The 20,884-nt window shown below is 53.0% G+C and overlaps 1 long non-coding RNA gene across 2 annotated transcripts in view; it reads right to left on the bottom strand.

Annotated features, from left to right (window-relative positions):
- LOC131380947 (uncharacterized) overlaps positions 1–20,607 on the bottom strand; it is a 36,521-nt gene extending 15,914 nt beyond the window's left edge. The window contains exons 1-3 of one of the 2 annotated variants that reach the window (XR_009209269.1): positions 20,457–20,607; positions 15,427–15,761; positions 9,440–11,228 (exon numbers count right to left, since the gene is read on the bottom strand). This is a non-coding gene — a long non-coding RNA (uncharacterized LOC131380947). The remainder of the gene's footprint in view (positions 1–9,439; positions 11,229–15,426; positions 15,762–20,456) is intronic. The other variant, XR_009209270.1, reaches the window with a different exon arrangement.
- Positions 20,608–20,884: the final 277 nt, after the last annotated feature.

Here is a 20,884-nt window from a genome sequence, read left to right as displayed (position 1 = left end):
CCAATACACAGGATCCCCGAAACACCCCAGTACACAGGACCCACCCAAACACCCCAATACACAGGACCCGCCCAAACACCCCAATACACAGGACCCGCCCAAACACCCCAATACACAGGACCCCCCAAAACACCCCAATACACAGGACCCACCCAAACACCCCAATACACAGGACCCGCCAAAACACCCCAATACACAGGACCCGCCGAAACACCCCAATACACAGGACCTGCTGAGATCCTGATTTAGTGTCAGAGCTGCCTCCCGGGTGATCCCAGTCTGAAGGCCTGGGCGGACACCCGTTTCAGGTTCCCACACCAGCAGATGCCGAGTGACCACGCCTGGCCAGGCAGGGCTCTCATTTCTTCCCAGCTGTGTGACCTTGGCAGGGCCCTGCAGCCCTCTGAGCCTTGGGTTCCCCCCATGTGTGCTGGGATAGTGTCCCTGCCTTCTGTGTCTCTCAGGACTATTGAGAACATCAAGTGAGTTCCAGGATGGGGCCAGTGCAGGCCAGCAACCAAAAGTGCCCTGCTCCCTCAAGGCAGCGCCTGGAGCCAGGCCACAGAGGCTGGAAGACCCTGGAAGTGCGGCGGGAGCCAGTCCAATCTGCCCTCCGCACTCTGCCCAGGCTTCTGCCGCCGAGCACGGCCTGGACCTGGTGGGGCATGGCTGGGACCCGGGAAGGATCTGCGACGTCAGTGACATAAAGCCCGATAGGACAGAAAAAGGAAGCACTTCTCTCATTGGAAGTGTTACCTAGATGTGGGAATGACAGTGTGGTCATTGTGAATGGAGGTCCTGGGGCCGAACCGCCCAGGTGAGAAACCAGCCTCTACCAGGAGAAGCTGCTGAATTCTCATTTCTTCACCTGCACAATGGGCAGAGTTGCTTTGAGAATTAAATGAGATAATCCATACACGGTGCTTGGCTTTTGCTAGGATTATGACTGGTACCTTACAGGCGCAGTTGTGTTTCTTTTTCACAACAATCCCTGTTACTATCATTCTCTCTTTTACAGGTGACACCATGGAAGGTCAGAGAGGTTAGGTATCTAATTGCCCAAGGGGCAACGCCAGCACGTGGAAACAGAGCCAGAACCTGAACCCACAACTGCCTAACTCCAAAAACAGCTCTTTCTGTGTGGTGTCCTGCTTGGACTCAGAATGAGTGCTTTGGGGGCTGTCTGAGAAACGGGAGTGAAGAACCTCCCAGGCGGCTGGGAGGAGGGCAGGGCCTGGCTGGAGACCCCCAGAGCAGAGTACAGGGACCACCTGCAAAAAGGAAGATGCAGAATCGGAGCCCCAGAGCAGTGGGTCATGGAGGTCGAGGGCCTGGGGCCTAAAAAGGAAGTCACATTCTTTGAGCGTCATGTGTCCCAGGCTCTGATGCATGTGTCGAATCATGAATCATCATTGTCCTGCAGACCGTCTATGACAGAGGAGGTGAAGATCAGGCCCTGGCCAGTCCCACGGGAGGCACTGTGGAGCCCGAAGCAGCAGAGGGGTGAGGAGGGCTTGAGCCCTGCGGCAGGTGGGGGCCTCTAGGTGCCCCCTGCGGTGGGAAAGGCCCTGCCACCCTCCTGTCTAACATCAGCCCGCTCCCAGCGGCCGGCTCCCATTCTCCTTCCTCCACAAAGCAAACCCCTATCCACAGCCCGGCAGGCCTCCTGCTCTCTACACCCCAAGGCCGCCTCGGCCTGTGTTGGGGTGAGCTTCCGCCCTCACTGGGACCTAGAAGGCGCAAGAGAGGAGCATGAGGTGGCAGCCACGTGCTGGGGGTCTGGATCCTGGGTCCCACATGCTGGGTCATATGGGGCAGCTGTGAGGTCTGTACTGGGGTCTCAACCCTGCATTCTAAGTGGGGTGAGGAGGGATTTCCTCTAGAATCCCCTCGGTGTCTCCCAAGGGTGTTTCTCTTGGTTGCTGGCATCGAGTTTGGCTCCTGGCTCTTTACAGCAGGGTCACTCTGAGCAAGACAGGCTTTTTGCAGCAGAAATGGCTGCTGGCATTGAACCCTCAAGAGGACAGGACCTGAGATGGACCATGCTTACTATTGGGTTCACAGGCAGCGAGGGCCCAGTTGGCATTAGAAGACGGACGCTTTCCTTGGCATGTGATGGAGAAAGTCACTGGGCTGTGGCCAGTGCTCGCCGGGAGTGAAGACCCATGAAGCCTGGGTGCAGCTGGCTGCCTGCCATGGGGTGAAGCACGTGCGGGTTGTGAGGCAGCAGCTCCCAGTGACAGTGGGGGTTACAGAAGGAAAACCGCAGGCTCAAGGCATAGGAACAGAACCAGCCAGAGAGCTTGTAGTCACAGTCTCTGGACTGATGCAACTTACAACCAGAGCCGAGTCTGGTTTCAACACAGGGCGAACTCACAGCCCCTCCAGGTCTCTGACTGAAATGCTACGGCATCGTTGGCAAACAGCCGGAGCCTTCGGATTGTATCCAGGACTTCGGGAATGTTCACCTCACTGATTCCCAATCCCCAAAGCCCACAGAGCTGCCTTTGCAAAAGAAAGCAGCCCCTTCCTCCTGTCTGGTAAGTTGGAGACCCTGTGCACAGCGCACCCATTGCCTTTAGACCTGTCACCCAGCAGGACGCAGGAGCCGGTAGGTACCCACTTCTGGAGACAGGAGGAGTATGCCTCCCAAAAAGCAATATTTGCCAATGTATTTTGTCAAAAACTTGGGGAATATGTCAGGTACAGTGGCACATGCCTGTAATCCCAGCACTTTGGGAAGCCAAGGGAGGTGGATCACTTGAGGCCAGGAGTTCAAGACCAGCCTGGCCAACATGGTGAAACCCTGTGTCTACTAGAAATACAAAAGTTAGCAGGGTATGGCAGTGCACACCTGTGGTCCCAGCTACTTGGGAGGCTGAGGCAGAGGTTGCAGTGAGCCGAGATTGCGCCACTGCACTCCAGCCTGGGCAACAGAATGAGAGTCCATCTAAAAATAAAATAAATAAATAAATAAAAAACTTGGGGAATATATGTGAGAATGGATTTGAGACTATTAGGCTTAGGAAGAAAGGAATAATTTTAGAATGGACAGATTTTATTACTATGGTGCAACTATAGCAAAATCAGTGCCGTTTTATGGTACAGTTTTTCAACATTCTGGAGTCCGTGTGCGTGTGACTGTCCTAAGCCAGGACAGCTGTAGGATCTACGGCCATTGAAATGAGCTCTCTGATTTCAAAGGGAAGGGTGGGACTGTGGCTGAGATGGGCAGCAGGACCCAGGGGTGAGCAGAACCAGCTGGGAGCTGATGGTCCCACAGAGCCAGGAGTGCTCCAAGTGTTCGTGAAGGCACTGGGGGGTCCGAGACCAGCCCCTGTGAAGGCATCACAGCGCAGGTGCCAGGCGACAGAGCAAAGCCACACTCTCATCAGCAAGAAACTATGCACTTCACAAACATCTCCGAGGCTAAACGTCAACCACAGGGACACCAAGTGACCACGATCACAAGCTATGCATCTCGAACTGAGCCTTGTGTGAGCCAGGGAGTCACAGGCTGGGTGTGCTCGGCCACAGTTAGTCATCAGAGAGGTGGCGTGTACATGGCTGGGCTTGAGAAGGTCCTGAAGGCACAGATAAGCTGGCTCTCACTCCCCTCCCCTCGCTGCACCGCCCTCCCTGGCCCCTCGGTCTTGGCCTAACTGGCACCTCTGAGCACCATCCACTCACCCCCAGGTTCCCAGGCTGCCCAGCAAAGCTGACCCTCATGTCCTACCAGAGGATCCCTACAGCCAAGTGTCTTCATTCCCGAGGGCTGTCATCAGAAAGTGCCACAAACTGGGAGTCTTAAACAACAGAAATGTATATTGTCTCAGTTCGGGAGGCTCGAAGTCCAAAATCAAGGTGTCAGCAGGGCCACGCCCCCTCTGAAGCTGTGGGGGAGTCCCTCACTGCCTCTTTCGGTGCCCAGTGGTGGCCAGCAGTCCTCAGCATTCCTTGGGTCACAGGTGCGTCACTGCAGTCCCTGCTTCTGTCTCCCTTCGTGTCTGTATCTCCTCTTCTAAGGACACCAGTCATATGGAATTAGGGGCCCAACCTACCCCAGTATGAACTCATCCCAACAAATTACTTCTGTAATGAGCTTAATCCAAATGAGAATTGCATTCGGAGGTACTGGGGGTTAGGACTTCAAATGGTCTTTTTCAGGGGGATATAATGCAGCCCAAAACACCAGGAGACTAGGGAGGAGAAATCTGAGCTGGGTTTCAGGACGGCTGTGCATGACCAGCTGATGCCAGCACCTGTCGGATGGGCTCCCGGCTGTGCTGCAGAACCCACTGGGCTCAGTCCTGAAGGATGATGGGGAAGGGACAAGGAGGCTAGATCGCATGCAAACCAGAAGCCAGATGTGTCAGCCAGCACCCTGTGATAAATATCTCTCTTCTTAAACTGGCAAGAAGGGATCGTATTAGCTCAACAAAAACCCTATGATTGAAGCATTCTTTTTTTTTCTCTTCTGAGATGGAGTTTCACTCTTGTCACCCAGGCTGGAGTACAATGGTGACATCTCAGCTCACTGCAACCTCCACCTCCGGGTTCAAGCAATTCTCCTGCCTCAGCCTCCTGAGTAGCTAGGATTACAGGTGAGTGCCACCACACCCAGCTAATTTTTGTATTTTTAGTAGAGACGGGGTTTCGCCATGTTGGCCAGGCTGGTCTCGAACTCCTGACCTCAGGTGATCTACCTGCCTCGGCCTCCCAAACTGCTGGGATTACAAGCGTGAGCCACCACACCAGGCCGCCTTCTTTTTGTAATTAGAAAAAATAGTAAACATGCAAGCAAGAATCTTCCCAGGGTGATGCAAGCGGAGAATGGGGGGTAAAAAAGAGGGAGTGAGGGGATTGTGATCTGTGGGCTGCTGGGAGTGCCGGCCCCGCCCTTTTCATCTAAACCTTCTGTTTGGTCTCGCTGTGTTGCCCAGGCTGTTCTTGAGCTCCTGGGCTCAAATAATCTCCCCCACCTCCCACCCCAACCTTAGCCTCCAGCAGAGCTGGGACTATGGGCACGCCCCACCACACCTGGCCTGGGAGGTGCCTTTTCTAGCAATAATTCTCGGAGCCATGGTGGCTCTGCATTCCAGGTCCTCTGGGATCTGTCCCCACCAACTTGCTTCCTCTTCAGCCCAACTCCAGCCAAAGACCCAGAACTCCCCAGTGAGACCCCATTTTCTGCCTCCTTGAGCGACACGCTGCTGAAGCCACCAGGGGGGAGCCAGGCCTAGTCACATATCTGGGAGGGAACATGAGGGTGACTCAGGCCACGAATCAGCTGCGGGAAGGAGCATGCTCTTGCGGCTTGGAGAAGCTTAGATAAGAAGTAGATTGGGAGCGGGCAAGCAAGCAGATCTGATTAAAGGGAGCTGAGTGAGCGGCCCTGAGTGAGCCGGGCCGGTGAGCCTGTTCTGTGTCTGTAGCCTCCACTCAGCCTCTCAGTGCCTCTCAGCAGCAGGGCACCCCAAGTCTCTGCAGTCCCAGCGAAGAGCCCCGGAAGCAGAGCCCAACCCTTCCATTGTACAGGTCAGGAGACTGAGGCCTGGGGCTGGGACCAGAGCCTGGCCCTCCTTAGTTCCTCGTTCTTGGCCTGACTGGCATCTGAGCATCGTCCACTCCCCAGGTTTCCAGGTCGCCCAGCAAAGCCATCTGCGTCCTTCTCTACAGGCCCTGCCCAAGAGGCCCTGGGGGAAGAATAAATGAGAAACCCCCTCCCAAGGGAGAGGGCAGAGCAAAGGCCTCAAGGAGAAGGGCTACAGCTGTGGCAGTCTCCAGAAATAGCGACATTGCTCACAGCAGCGTCCAGCGTGCCAAACAGCCCATTTAAAATGCCAGTTGAGGCTGGGCACGGTGGCTCACGCCTGTAATCCCAGCACTTTGGGAGGCTGAGGCAGGTGGGTCGCTTGAGGTCAGGAGTTCGAAACCAGCCTGGTCAACATGGTGAAACCCCGTCTCTACTTAAAATGCAAAAAATAGCTGGGCATGGTGGCATGCGCCTGTAATCCCAGCTACCCAGGAGGCAGGAGAATCACTTGAGCCCAGGAAGCAGAGGTTGCAGTGAGCCAAGATCACACCACTGCACCCCAGCCTGGATGACAGAGCGAGACTCTGTCTCAAACAAATAAATAAAATAAAATGCCAGGGCGCAGTGGCTCACGCCTGTAATCCCAGCACTTTGGGAGGCCGAGGCAGGTAGATCACCTGAGGTCAGGAGTTCGAGACCAGCCAGGCCAACATGGTGAAACCCCATCTTTACTTAAAAAATACAAAAATTAGCCGAGCGTGATGGCGGGCTCCTGTAATTCCAGCTACTTGGGAAGGCTGAGGAGAATCGCTTGAACCCGAGAGGTGGAGTTTGCAGTGAGCCAAGATCGCAATATTGCACTCCAGCCTGGGCAACAGAAGCAGACTCTGTCTCAAAAAAAAAAAAAAAAAAAATTGCCAGTTGGCTTACAGGCAGCTCAGCCCCAAGTGCAGGGCTCTCCACGAACCTGGCAGCTCACACGTTCCCCCCCGCTGGGGCCTCCCATGACCTGAAGCCGCTGTGCTCATTTTTCCAGCGGGCTAAAGGTGCAGCTGAGTTCCTGGGGGTCTGTACCAATCCTGGAAGCCACTCAAGAAGAAGTGCAGGCCCCCTCCTGCCTCACTGGCCATCTTGATACTATTTCCCTGAACACTCAGATCTATACCCTTTGCCCCGCTTTCTATGATTATGAAAGTAATCCATGCTCATGAGAAACTAGGAAAGTGAAAAAAAGTTGAATAAAGAAGACAAAGGTCACTCATAATCACACATCTGAGTAGATGTTTGTGGTTATCTTCTGGATTCTTTGCAGCATATAAAAGTAAGTTTTAAAGGTAGTCGTAACTGGGGCCACACCACCTACTGTTTTGTATCCTGAGTTTGTTTTTTTTTTTAAACAGCATAATGTTCTCTGAATTTTCCCACGTTAATAAACAAACATTATCCAAAAACAAAATTACTGATTCATTTTTGTTTTCTTTGAGACAGGGTCCAGCTCTGTCTCCCAGGCTGGAGTGCAATGGTGCAATCATGGCTTACTTTGCAGCCTCAACTTTCCTGGCTCAGGTGATTTTCCCTCCTCAGCCTCCCAAGTATCTGGGACCAAGTAGCGTGCACCACGACGCCCAGCTAATTTTTAAAATTTTTATAAAAATTATTTTTGTAGAGATGGGGTCTCTCACTACATTGCCCGGGCTGGTCTTGAACTCCTGGGCTCAAGTGATCCTCCCAGCTTAGCCTCCCAAAGTGCTGAGATTATAGGTGTGAGCCACCAGGCCTGGTCCACTTTTTTTTAAGCCTAAATTTTTTAGGAGGTTAAGTTATCCGTGGTGTTGAGCACAAGGTAAATCCCCACTGCCAAATACATATCAAAATCAAAACCCCACTTCATCCCTGCGTCCCACATCTTTCACCACTGAGCTGGCCAAGCAGGTCAGACACAAGATATTTGGAAGCACCTGTGCCTCATGGGGAAGAGACTCTTCCAGGACACAGGACCGTTTACCAGAACAGTGAAGGGGTTGGCTGGCCGAGCCCTTAGTGCAGCCTCTCTGTTAAGAGTTTTTTGTGGCAGCCGGGCGCGGTGGCCTCACATCTGTAACCCAGTGCTTTGGGAGGCTGAGGCGGGTGGATCACCAGGTCAAGAGATTGAGACCATCCCTACTAACACAGTGAAACCACATCTCTACTAAAAATACAAAAAATTAGCCGGGCTTGGTGGCATGTGCCTGTAGTCCCAGCTACTCGGGAGGCTGAGGCAGGAGAATTGCTTGAACCTGGAGGCAGAGGTTGCAGTGAGCTGAGATTGCATCACTGCACTCCAGCCTGGGTGACAGAGCAATACTCCGTCTCAAAAAAAGAAGAAAGAGTTTTATGTGCATTATCCCTTTAGCCCACTGGCAACCTATCAAATGGGACAGTGGGGCAGAGGTGGCCTGATTTCCCCCAATAGTCCTCCCCTTCGTCCTTAGCAATAGGACCTCAAATTTATCTGGACACACGGCTGCTGGAATAAAGACCACGTTCCTCAGAATTCCTTGTTGCTGAGTGGGACCATGCGACAAATTCTATCCAAAGGTCTGTAACCCAGTGTGTTACATGTAACTCCCAGGAATTGTGCTTTAAAGAGAACCCTTCCTCCCTTCTGCTAGCTAGAAATAGGACACAGTGGCTGGAGTGTGGCAGCCACACTGGGCCATGAGGTGAAAGCTTCCTGCTGAGGATGGTGAAGCAGCAAGAGAGAAGGGGCCTGGATCCCTGCAGATTTACCGCACCACCAGCCCTGGACTGTTTACCGGTAGACTTTTACTGAAATGAGAAATACATTTTTATCTTGCTTAAAAATATGCTACAGCAGAGGCCTCTCAGAGCCCTGGGCTCCCTCCATAGATAGCTTCCTGCTATTAGGAAAGGTTATTCACATTTATTGCGTGTCTACCTCTTGCCAGGTATGTCATATACTTTCTTTAATCAAATTTCATGTATTTTAGCTTCATTTTATTCCCCCAACAACCCTACAGTGTCAGTATTATGATCCCCATTCTACACATGAGGAAACCTAGGCTCAGAGAGGCTGAGGACTGTATCCAAGTCCCACAAATAAATGACAGTGCCTGACTCCCCAGGTCCTGCTGGCCTCATGGGCCTTGATGCCGCCTCCCCAGTTCTCCCAGGTTCATTCAATTTTGCTTCTGAAGGAAGAGTTCCCACCTGAGAAAATCAAGTCACCAAAGGTGGCCATAGGCCAGGTGTAGTGGCTCACGCCTGTAATCCCAGCACTTTGGGAGGCTGAGGCAGGCAGATACCTGAAGTCAGGAGTTTGAGACCAGCCTGACCAATATGGTGAAACCCCGTCTCTACTAAAAATACAAAATTAGCTGGGCATGGTGGCGCACGCCTGTAATCCCAGCTACTCGGGAGGCTGAGGCAGGAGAATTGCTTGAACCTGGGAAGTGGAGGTTGCAGGGAGCTGAGATTGTGCCACTGCACTCCAGCCTGGGCGATAGAGCAAGACTCCGTCTCAAAAAAAGGGGGGCGGCATTGTTTTGTTACCCACCAGCCTCATATTTGAGATGAAGTCCCAGAAACCGGGCCATTTCCCAAGGGTTTGAAGGAAAACTTCAATCATGTTTTAATATCAGTAAGTTATTTTCTTTCTCTACTTAAGGGGAAAAGAGCCATCGTCAGCTATAATAAATCCAACTCAATTACCCTTATTATAGTGATTACTGCCCATGCCAGTCTAATTGGCTTCACCCAGCATTTTCATTAAGAAACCGTATCTTCAAAGCTTTATACTCAGACACATTTTTACTTGGAGCTAAAATTTGGCTTTAACAGCCAAATTGGGAGCTCAGGCGCCGGAGGTGCCGCCCCAGCAGGCAGGCAGGCAGGCCAGCTTACCTTAGCGCCCTCCCAGCCTCGGGCGGTGCTGGCAGGTCTGTCAGGACAACCGGTCACGACTGTGCAGTTGTCTCCACACGGGCCTCAGTCTTGTTGGGACAGGCCCTGGGCTTGTCAGATGGCAGCGTGGCCACGGCCTGGCCGAAGCCTGGCTCCAGCCGGGTTCTGGATCTCACCATGGCTCGAGCAAGTGCTCAGGGGGTGCTAGTTCTGGGCATGGTGGGAGGAGGCAGGACGGGGAGCCGGAAGGCCTGTATGGGAGTTCTCGCTCCCCCATGGCTTTTGGGAGGGTGCTTGAGCTTTCTGAGCCTCAGTTTCCCCCTCTTCAAATGGATAATAGTTGCCAGGAGGCTCAAGATAGATCAGGTGTGGAAAGCACTGATGCAGGTGGTACCGTTTGACTGCGAGCCTCAGCACGGGCCCAGCCCCAGCGTTCCTCTCTCCAGTGGAAAGCTTGGACGGGTCAGGTCTCCAGACCTGTAGAGACACAAACTCAAGTCAGTTCTCCATCCAGAACTGTCAGTGGCAGGCCATGGTGCCCAGCAGCTGGCATCTCAGGCTACTGGCAGCCGAGGGGCTCCTGCAGGGCAGAGGGCCAGGGCACTGCCCTGGCACTGTCCGAGGTTCAAATCCCACAGCTCCAAGTATTCTCCATGCGACTCTGGCTTCTCAGAGCCACAGCTTTCACTGGAGTAAAATGCAGATAATAATTGTGCAAGGTGCAGGCTGGCACAGGTGGGCTCTCAACAGATCAGGCCTATTGTTATTAGCAATGGAGAACCTCGCAAATTCTGAGAGTCTTGGTGAGCGGAGGGCACCTAGCTGGCCAGCAGCCTTGTGGTGCAACAGTTTGCCAGCCCTGGTGACCGCTTGTGAAGGAAGAATGAAACTCGCCCCACGTGCCACTAGTCCAAGTGGGTGGCCTTGCAGGGGCTTACCTGGAGAACAGACTCGGGGTGCTTGTCTAGAACCCCGAGAGCTCCCCTTTCGCAGCTCCACCTGCTGCACTGCTGCTGCTCCCCCCAGTCAGCTTTGGAGGAGCATTATTGCTTTACTTCTTGAAACAAGACCGAGATGGTCTTGACCCACGGCATTTGCAGGGAGGGAGAAGAGGTGGGCCTCACAGAAGGGCTCCTTCTGTGAAGCCAAGACACAGGACGGCTGGGAAACGCTGGTGGCAGGGAAGCTGGAACTCTCTCTGCTCCCTCTTGCCCTGGTCCCGCTGCCCTGGGATGCCTCTCTCCCTCTCTCACATTCGGAGACACGAGCACAAATAGACCGTGGCGTCCTGCACGGAGTGTGAATCTCGGCCCCAAACACTCCATCACCAGCTGGAGCAGCTTCCAGGGCTTCTCTGGTCCTCAGTCTGCTCATCTGTAAAACGGGTAACACTGTTCACCTGGCAGGGCTGTGGTCCTAGCTAAACAAGGAAACAAGGCGTGCACACGAGGAGGCTGCGCTGGGCCTGGCACGTGGTCGGTTCTCAGCAAATGGGGCTGATGTGGTTTGGATGTGTGTCCCCTCCAGATCTCATGTTGAAATGTGATCGCAATGTTGGAAGCGGGGCCTGGTGGGAGGTGCTGGATCGTGCAGGTGGATCCCTCATGAACGGCTCCCCTTCCCACATGAGTGTGTTCTTGCCCCGGGAGTCCACGGGAAATCTGGTTGTTTAAGAGTGTGGTGCTTCTGCCCTCTCTTTCTCTGGCTCCCCTTCCACCATGATTGGAAACTTCCTGAAGCCTCACCAGAAGCAGATGCTGGCGCCACACTTCCTGTTCAGCCTGCAGAACTGGGATCCAAATAAACCTGTTTTCTTTATAAATTACCCAGTCTCACGTATTACTTTGTAGCAATGCAAGAATGGGCTAATACAGGGGCAAAAGCAACAACTCCGAACTTCCAGGGACCTTGGTGATCACCTGGTCCTGCCCCATTATTGAATAGACCAAGGTCCCAGCATCTGAGGTCCAGAGGCAAAGTGAGTGCTGGACCTGCACTCACACCTTGCATCCCACCCGGAGCCACCCCGTCTGTGTCTCCCGCCAGGCCTCTGCTGGGCCTGCACTCACACCTTGCACAAAACCCCTCCAATGCCCCCAGCACTGTGTCTCCTGCTAGGCCTCCACACCCTCCAGCTGCTGCTCCTCCACCACGGCTGCCCTCAGCCCTTGGCATCTCTCACCTACATCACAGCAGCTCCTAAGGTCTCCCTGCCTCTGGCACTCCCTTTCCAGTCCCTTCTGAGGCCCACTGCCTGATGAGCCCTCCTAAAATGTCTTCATTTAAAAATCCCCATTGGTTTCCAAACCCCTCAGTTTCAACTCAATTTGCCACTTAAAGCCCTACAAAAATGGATTTTGCCTCCAGCCCCATCACCCTGTTTCCCTGAGACAACCCTCCTGTCACAGCCCAAAGGGTCCCATTGGAGTTTCCAGAACCCCAGGCCCTGGCTTGACCATGTGGCTGGAGACCAGGCTGCCTGGGGCTCAGGACAAATTTACCTCGGCTGCAGGCTCCCCAACAGGGCTCAGCTGGGGACGGCTTCCTGGGGAGCAGCCCCTCAGTCCCCCCACCTCTGTCTGGCCCCCCACACCACCCTAGAGAGCTCCTGAAAGGCCCTTTCCCTGAGTCTCCATGTGCCATGTTGGACCACAGTCTCAGGAGCGGAGAGGCCGGCAGCCGAGGGATCTGCAGAAGTGACACAGTTGAGGGTCCTGAGATTGGAAGATGACCTGGGATTATATGGATGGACCCTGAGTGGAATCACAGCTGTCCTTATAAAGGAAGGCAGAGGGAGATGTGATGGAGGAGAGAAGTGGGTGACGTCACGAAGGAAGGGAGGAAGAAGCGATGTGGCCTCAGTGGGGAGGTGCGCCCTGCCCACTGTGTGCCCAGCACAGGCATGGAGCCGGTCCCACCTGTGCCTCCAGAGGGAACCCCCCCCACCCCCAGCTCACCCAGAACCGTCAGGGAGCACCTTCACTTATTCAGTCATTGAGTTTGAGCTTATTTCTCACAGCAGAAACAAGTGAGGTCACCCAGGCATGCAGTTGAGGATCACACAGCTGGGCTCCAGCCCATGCCAGTCCAACTCCTGGTGCCAGGATTTTCCCCCTGCCCCCTGGGCCGGATGGCCACAGGGCTGCCACAAGGCCCATGATGAGCTGCCACCTCTGGAGCATTGCCTGCACTTGGCACGAGGACTCACCTGCATGGGCAGAACAAGGGCCTGCCAGGTGGCCCTCACAGGCATCCTTGCAGGATCCGACCCTTCCACTGTGCCTCTGCCCTCGCCCCGAGGCCAGCACCTGCGGCTGCCTCTGCTCCTCTGCCCAGGCTGCCCAGGGCCCGGGGCCCTCCCTCTGCTCCCCTTGTAGCTGCCGCCCTCCACTCGGAGGGCAAGTCAGAGTCTCCTGGGTGCCCCTGCCCCAGCCCTCCCATCGCTCCCTACACATGGATCCCCCACCCCAGCCCACTGCCCTCTGCTGCCCCTGCCAGCCTCTGTGGCTCTGTGGTCCTTCCTCCCTGACAGAGCCTGCCCACTGTCACCTTCTTATTCCTCAGTCCCCACAGACCACCGGCTGCCCGTGCTGGCTCGCTCATCGCCCATCCACACCTCCTTCACTCAGCAGGTGATGGCGAGCCCCATAGGCGCCCATGAGACATCCGGGATGCAGACAGAGAAAGGCCCCGGTGGTGGGTGGTGGCTAGTTCACTCCAACGGGGGCAGCCCCACGGTGAAAACATCAAGTGAGCAGATGGTGCCAGGAGTGAGATGGGGCTGAGCAGGCTGGGGTTGCTGAGGAGGCTGGGGGACTGAGGAGGCTGGAGGGCTGAGGAGGCTGAGCAGGCTTGGGGTGCTGAGCAGGCTGGGGGTGCTGAGGAGGCTGGGGGTGCTGAGGAGGCTGGGGGTGCTGAGGAGGCTGGGGGAGCTGAGGAGACTGGGGGTGCTGAGGAGGCTGGAGGGCTGAGGAGGCTGAGCAGGCTTGGGGAGCTGAGCAGGCTGGGAGGCTGAGCAGCGTGGGGGAGCTGAGCAGGGTAGGGGCCCCACTGCCTGGAAGGGACCAGCCAGGGGAAGCTGGTGGCAGCAGAGAGTGTCCATGTGGTGTCTGGGGATGAGGGCTCCAGGTGGACAGAAGGACGCCCTGAGGCTGGGCCTGTCAGTTGGAGGACAGCGGGAGCGGGAGAGGTGGGCGGAGGTAACTGGCACCCCAGACAGGGCCTTGAGGGAAAGGACACTTGGCAGGGTGTAGGGCTGGGGCTGCAGGCCTGTGTGGGATCATGAGGCCGAGACTTAGAAGGCAACTGCTGGAACTGGGAGGGGCCCCAGGCTTCGTGGGAGGCCGGATGTGTCTTCAAGGGGGTCCCCCTTTGACTAAAACCCCCTCTACCAGCTCCCTTGGCCGCCCCCTGACTGCTCCCCACCCCCCACTCCACTCCCAGGGCCGCTTGCTCGGAGCCGCCCCTCCCCCACACCCAGTCACAGCCTTGGGAATCTTCAGTGCCCACTGGTGACCCCCTCATCCCCAGGGGACAGACCACAACCCTCAGTCATGCCCAGACAGCTGCCCCTCAGGTTTCTCTGAGCTACCCTCAGCCCCACAACTCCTGACATCCCCTCTCAAAGGGGCCCAGCCCCCTCTGGTGGGGCCTTCTTTATCTCTCAGCCCGACCCCAGGGTTCCTCCGGCCTCCCCTGTCCCCCTGCACCCCATTTTCTGCCCCCTGGGTCCACAAAACCCACCCTCCATCAGTCCCACCCTATGTCTTTCCCATCACAGCACCAGGGGCCTGAGCTCGCTTCTGGGAGGTGCTGTCCAGCGCCTGGGTCTGGGTCCTCAAAGAAGCTTGGGAGACTGACCCCGCCCCTCAGGGGGCACCCGGCCCCTCCACAGCTCCTCTTCCCACCTGGCTTTCATGGTGACGAAACGTCACAGGCTGGACGGTTTCAGCAGCAGGCACTCCTGCTTGTTCTCACCGTTCAGCTGGAAGTCTGAGGTCAGGGTGCCCCAGGGTCCATTCTGCAAGGCCTCTCTTCTCGGCTGGCAGAGGTGGAGGGACAGTCCCCTTGCCCCTCTGATAAGGCTGAGGTCCCATCAGATCAGGGCCCTACGCTTACGACCTTACTTACCCTTAATTACCTACCCAGTCACACTGGGGTTAGGGCTGCAACCCAGGCATTTCAGTCCACAACACCCTCCACTTCCTGGAGGGTATGGAGGCTCCCGGTCAGATCTCCCTCCCTCCCTCCAGCCTCCCCTCCTGGCCTCAGCCCCACCCTCCGCTTGCCCCAGCCCGGACTGGGGCTCCATCTCTCCTGCTCACTGGCTCCCCGGGCCGAGCTCGCACATCCCTGCCTCAAAACAAACATGAGACCAAAACCCCAAAACCCTTCCCCTGATCCCACGGCGCCCACCCCCATCAATCTCTCACTTTCTTTTCCCTTAGAGACTTCCCAGAAGACTGTCTACATTCGCCGTCCTCAGCCCACTCCTTCCCACTCCAAGGAGTCCACACTGTCCGCTTCTGCCCCCCAGGGGCCGGCTAAAACACAGAGCCCGCCTCCGCCTCCCAGAGTTCATGTGGAAGCCCTGATCCCCAGTGTGACGGTGTTTGGAGATGGGGCCTTTGGGGGGTGATCAGGTTTAGGGGCGGTCATGAGGGTGGGGCCCCCACGAGGGGACTAGTGTCCTTCTAAGAAGAGGAAGAGAGACTCAGGCTCTCCCTCTCTGCCATGTGAGGACACAGTGAGAAAGTGGCCGTCTGCAGGCCAGGAAATGGGCCCTCATCAGAAACAGAAGCCACCGGCATCTCAACCTCAGACTTCCAGCCTCCAGAATGGTGAGAAATAGATCTCGGTTGCTGAAGCCACCCAGCCTACGGTATTTGCTTACAGCAGCTCAAGCAGACTGATATCCAGGTGAAATACCAAAGGCCACCTGCAGGGAGTGCTCCTGTGAACACGCAGGTGGCCCTAAATGAACACACCTGCTTTGGGTAAATAAGATGCCCCACATACTCCAAGGAGGTGTGCCCAGAGCGGATGCCCAGGGTTCGGGCCCCTGGTCAGCAACGGACTGGGGCCTGCTGTTCAGAAGAATCTCAGTGCCCTGGGGACCAGGTAGGTCACTGCAGCCAGTGACCTTTCGAGGTGTCTGTGCCCCTCACGGCTGCTGCCCGGTGGGCTCCCAGCCCCGCTGCGGTATCCTCATCGACTGGATGCGCCTTCCGCCCAGGGCGGCTCTGACCAGGAGCCAGTGTTCCCCCTGCTTATCCGGAATCTTCTTGCCTTCTGGTCTCCGTCCATTGAAGGATTCACACATCTTTTCATGTTGAAGGCAAAAAAAAAAAAAAATTACATAGCATTTAGAAATTACAGAAAGTTACAAAAATATTAAAACTGATTTTGGTTAATATTTTATTTCTTTCCATCTTACTCCCAGTATTTTCCTGTGGGTGTGTTTTCTGAAATTCTGTCATATCATATATATAATTGTATGCCCTCTCCTTTACTTCTTTAGAATATATATTTATTTTTCTATCTAGCTGTATCTTAACATTGTATCATGAGCAATTTCACATGCCCTGACGCAGTCTTCCATTTGTGGATTTAGGTTTTCCATTCCTTTATTCATTCAACAAATGTGTGTTCAGAGCCTGCTATGTATGTGCCAGACACTGATAATATAGCAGTCAATGAAACAGTTGGAGTTCCAGGCCTTTTGCGGATTGCAATCTGATGGGAAAGCGGGGTAGTGAATAAGCATTTGGAAGGGAATTCACAGTGCTGGGGAGGAGAAGTGCGGCTTGCTCTGGGTGCAGATAACACGAGAGCCCGGCGGGGAGGCTGTAAGGACCTGAGATCTGAAGGCTCTGTAGACAGATCGACATCAGGTTGTCTCTGGGGTAACATCTCAGGCAGAGGAATAATAGCAGGTGCAAGGGCCTTAGGTCTGGGGAGTGCACATAAGAGAAACGGAAAGAAAACCCTTCGGGGCAGCATGGGAAAAGCCTGCTCCTTCCTCCCTAGAAGGCCGTGCAGGGATGGATTTCTGCTGTCCACATCCCCTCAGGCATCCACCTCGGGAAGCCCAGTGTGTCACTTGCCAACCCCTGGAACTGAAGAGCAGCAGTGTTTTGCCAGTGGTGGAAACATGGAGGCAGCGGGACACTGGTGCGTGTGGCCAGGCTTCCACATTCAGGTCTAAGAGGCAGACCCAGCTAGAGATCCAGCCAAAGACAGGCCGAGTTACGGTACCGACCCAGAGGGTGGGACAGCCACCGAGGCCTCCGAAGCCTCACCTTCAGAGCGGGGCAGGTGCACCCTCTTGGACCCTGGCCCTCTGATGCTCACGCTGAGAGGTACATACTGCGAGCATGATTTTCTGAAGGGATCGTAATTAGGGAGGACGTCCTCTGATCCCAGAGCCACTCCCCACACCTCATTCTGGCACCGAAAGAGGAAAAGCTGACCGGCATCCTCACCCAGAGGCCTGGCCTGGGCCTGCGTGTCCTCTCTGCCCTGACCTTGGCTGCATTCCCCTGGCCTGATCCACATCCGAGTGGGAGCTTCTGTGAAGGGAGCCTTCTCTCCCAGGCATTCGGTGTGTGTGTGTGTCATTGTGTGTGTGGAGTATGTGTATATGGTGTCTGTGTGGTGTGTATGTGGTATCTGTGTGGTATATGTGTGTGTGGTGTCTGTGTGTGTGTGATATGTATTGTGTATGTGTGTGTGGTATGTGGTATGTGTGGTGTGTGGTATGTGTATTTGGTATCTGTATGGTATATGTGTGTGTGGTGTGTGTGCAGTGTGTGGTGTGTGTGTGGTGTGGTGGTGTGGTGATGTGTGGTGTGTGGTGTGTGTTCTATCAGGAGACCTGTCCTTCCTTTTAAGCCGTTTCTGAGGTCCCAACAAGGGGGTGCTGCTTTGCTGGAAAGTGGGCAGTGGGCACAGCAAGCTCCGAGCTCATGGCTCTGGGTTGCTTTCCACAGCCAGTCTCCCCTCTGCCTTTCCAGCATGCCCCGACTGTGTCCAGTGTCCAAGGGGAGCACCACGAACGGTCTGAGCTGACCGTGACAGTCTGATTCCATTTTGCCACATGTTCCTCAAGCCTTCCCACAGCCGGCAACAGGCATGTGACTGAGTCTTGGACAATGAGATACATGGGGCGGGGGCCTCTGGGGAACCATTGGCCTCCCGATAAAAGGGACAGGTATGACTGGTGCTCTTTCCTCTTTTTTCCCGCCTTAAACACGGACATAATACCTAACATTATGGTGGCCATTATGTAACTATGAGGCGACAAGCATGAGGAAGCGTTAGAATCCCAGAGAAGAAACACACAAAGAGCTTTGACCCTCCCCTGCCCGCTAGGGCATTCCTGAGCCGGCGAACCAATACCACCAACTGTCTACCTTTAGAATTCTTGTTAGGGAAGAAAATAAGCTTCTATTTGTCACATTGCTACTACTTGTAGTGGAAAGCATTCCTAACTGATTCATCTTGTAAATTTAAAACCTCTAAAATTCTCAGAAGTTGGTTTTGTAGTTTTTATGGCTTCAGGTTGTTTAATCTGAGCAAGAACCAGCCACATCTGATGTAGCAAGAAGAAGGTCATGTTTCATTTCAAGGAGACTTGTCTCCTTCCATAATTTTCCAAGATTAGTGCATTACCAATAGATTCATCACTGTGCTTAGAAGAAAATTCACCTATCAGAATTTCAAGCCGAGAATCAGAATCCCAAGCCCAGAATCCATGTAAGGCTGAGAACCAGCCAGAAGATCTTCAGCCTATTATGCTAGAACTCTAAAGGGTTACACATCCAGGATTAGGGTGAACCCGAAGGAAATTTTTGCCTTCTCTCCCCCCAGCCCCCCTTTAGAAATAACAAGGAAATGTTTCTTGGCACTGAGGAGAGCGGGAGAAAAGCTCATCTCTGGGAAGCTGTAACCACACACTGACCCTTGGGCAGACTGGTACCCAAATTCACACCCCCTGAATGACCCAGAAAATTTCCCGGAACAAATTCAGATTAAGGTGATCTTGGAGTGGAAGTGTCCCTAGGTGCGTGGCAGATGCAAGTGCAAATTCTTGTCACATTCATCCGATATCTCAAAGAATTATCATCAAGTAGTATCTCAAGAAAGTAAGCAGGCCAGGCTTGGTGGCTTACGCCTGTAATCCCAGCATTTTGGGAGGCCGAGGCATGTGGATCACGAGGTCAAGAGATCGAGACCATCCTGGCCAACATGGTGAAATCCCATCTCTACTAAAAATACAAAAATTAGCTGGGTGTGGTGGTGCATGCCTGTAGTCTCAGCTACTCGGGAGGCTGAGGCAGGAGAATTGCTTGAACCCAGGAGCCAGAGGTTTCAGTGAGTCAAGATTGCGCCACTACACTTTGGCCTGGTGATAGAGCGAGACTCCGTCTAAAAAAAAAAAAAGAAAAAGAAAAAAGAAAAGAAAGAAAGCAGCACTTAGTGAAAAATAAGGAAGCACACAAGGAAATAAGGCAACATGAGCATGAATAAGCAGAAAAAACAAACAGCTAAACTACTCCCAAATATTTCATATAATGAAATAATAGGAAACAAATTATACAATTGCTATGTTGAAAAAACAATACAAGCTTAAAGATATTTGCAGGAAACAGAGAACTATGAAAAAACTGATTTGGCAGGTTTTTCAAAAATCAAATAGCTCTTTCTTATAGAAATGAAAAACATAATAATTGAAATTTTAAATTTAATAGATGGATTTAATAGGAGATCAGATATAGGCAAAGAGAGAATTAGTGAACTGGAAGATGGGTCAGAAAAAATTATCCAAATGATAGCACAGAACAACAGAAAGATGAAAATCATGAAAAAGAGGAGGATAGAGTGAGAAGGTCCAAATACATTTAAGTGGTATTCCAGAAGGAGAAGCAAGGGAGATGGGGGCAAAAGTATTATTTAAAGAGATAATGTCTGATAATTTTTGGAGTGGATCGAAAGATGACAATCCATACATTTAAGAAGCTCAACAAATGCCAAGGACAAAAAATAAAAATAAAAGTGAAAAAAATGTTCAAACCAAGTGGCTATCACAAATCTCTTACTGGCAGGGTGACCCAATGGTGTGCCCAAGGGGCTGATATTACTCATCCAATCCCGGGACATGGAGCTCTGAGCTCTTGCAGGGGATGAGCAAAGCAAGTACAAGTGCAGTAATGGGCTTTGTGAGGCCCACTCCTTCTGGCCTGACCTAGGTCTGTTGGTACCATAAACAGAATGATGGTGGAGGTACCAGTGCATTTTGAACCTCCGTCTGTTTATTATATATAACACAGGAGAGATGGACAAATGATGGAAAACCCTTTCCTCCAAGGTGAGATTTTTTTCAAGAAGTCTGGCATAAATTCATTGTTTTCCCCCACCCTACCTTGTAACTTAGTCTCCATATCTACCTTAGAATTGCCATGTGCTTGGGATTTCATAGGAAATACTCTGAAAATCTTGTCTAGCAGAAAGGCTCATACAGAAAAATTCAAAATTATACATTTTTTGAATATCAAAGCTTAGGTTTGATACAGTTCACCTCATGTTAAGATGGAATAACTGAGGTCAGAGAAAGTAAGAGACACTGGGAGAGTCTGTGACAAGGCCAGGCCTAGGTTGTGATCTCCTGGCTCCAATTCCAGGGCTCAGTCTCCATTCATCTGCCCACTTCCTAGAGAATGAGGAGGCAGGTGATTTCATTCTCAAGGGATGGTATTTCAACAATGGTTTGTTACGGCATGTATCAGATTGTTTAAAAAAGAAAATTCTCCAAAGCTTCCCAGAGGTGACATAGAAATACAGATACAGACACCCCAACGGATAAAAACAGCCTCAATTACATAACCACGACAGCAAATGGTGAATCATTGCCGTGTAATGAAAAAACTCAGATTGGTCACTAGTAAAAGTAAAAGGATCGCTATGGTGAGTCACTGGGCCCACCCTCCTGTGGAGCCGCTGAAACGCAGACACCTACCAGTTGATTCAGAGTCTGGGCTTTGTCTTCCTTTCTTCCACATCGATGTTTCGGTATTTCACAATGGAGCTTTGCAAGTGACGTAAATTTTCAACAAGGGCTGGGCCGCAGCCCCACACTCTGTCTCTAGACTGTTTGAATAGATGGGCTCTGCACCTGCACCCAAAAGAGAAGATGACTTGAAATGTACAAATAGCAAGTATTATTGAGTGCCTACTGTGTTCCCAAAAGACACGTGGACTGGAGATTCATTACACCGTTTCATCCTTGTAAACTGTAGGAGATAGGTACTATCCTAATTTCCCTGAGGCCAGAACAAAGGCTGGGGGGATTCAGAACTTGCCCAGAGTCTTACAGTTAGTAGGAAGTGACAGAGGCAGGACTCATCCCAGGCAAAACCATGCGAAGGCCTACCGTCTTTCCACCAG

This window comes from Hylobates moloch, unplaced genomic scaffold, assembly GCF_009828535.3.
Source record: "Hylobates moloch isolate HMO894 unplaced genomic scaffold, HMol_V3 SCAFFOLD_13, whole genome shotgun sequence".
Classification (NCBI taxonomy): domain Eukaryota; kingdom Metazoa; phylum Chordata; class Mammalia; order Primates; family Hylobatidae; genus Hylobates; species Hylobates moloch.
This window is presented reverse-complemented; position numbering and strand designations above follow the sequence as displayed.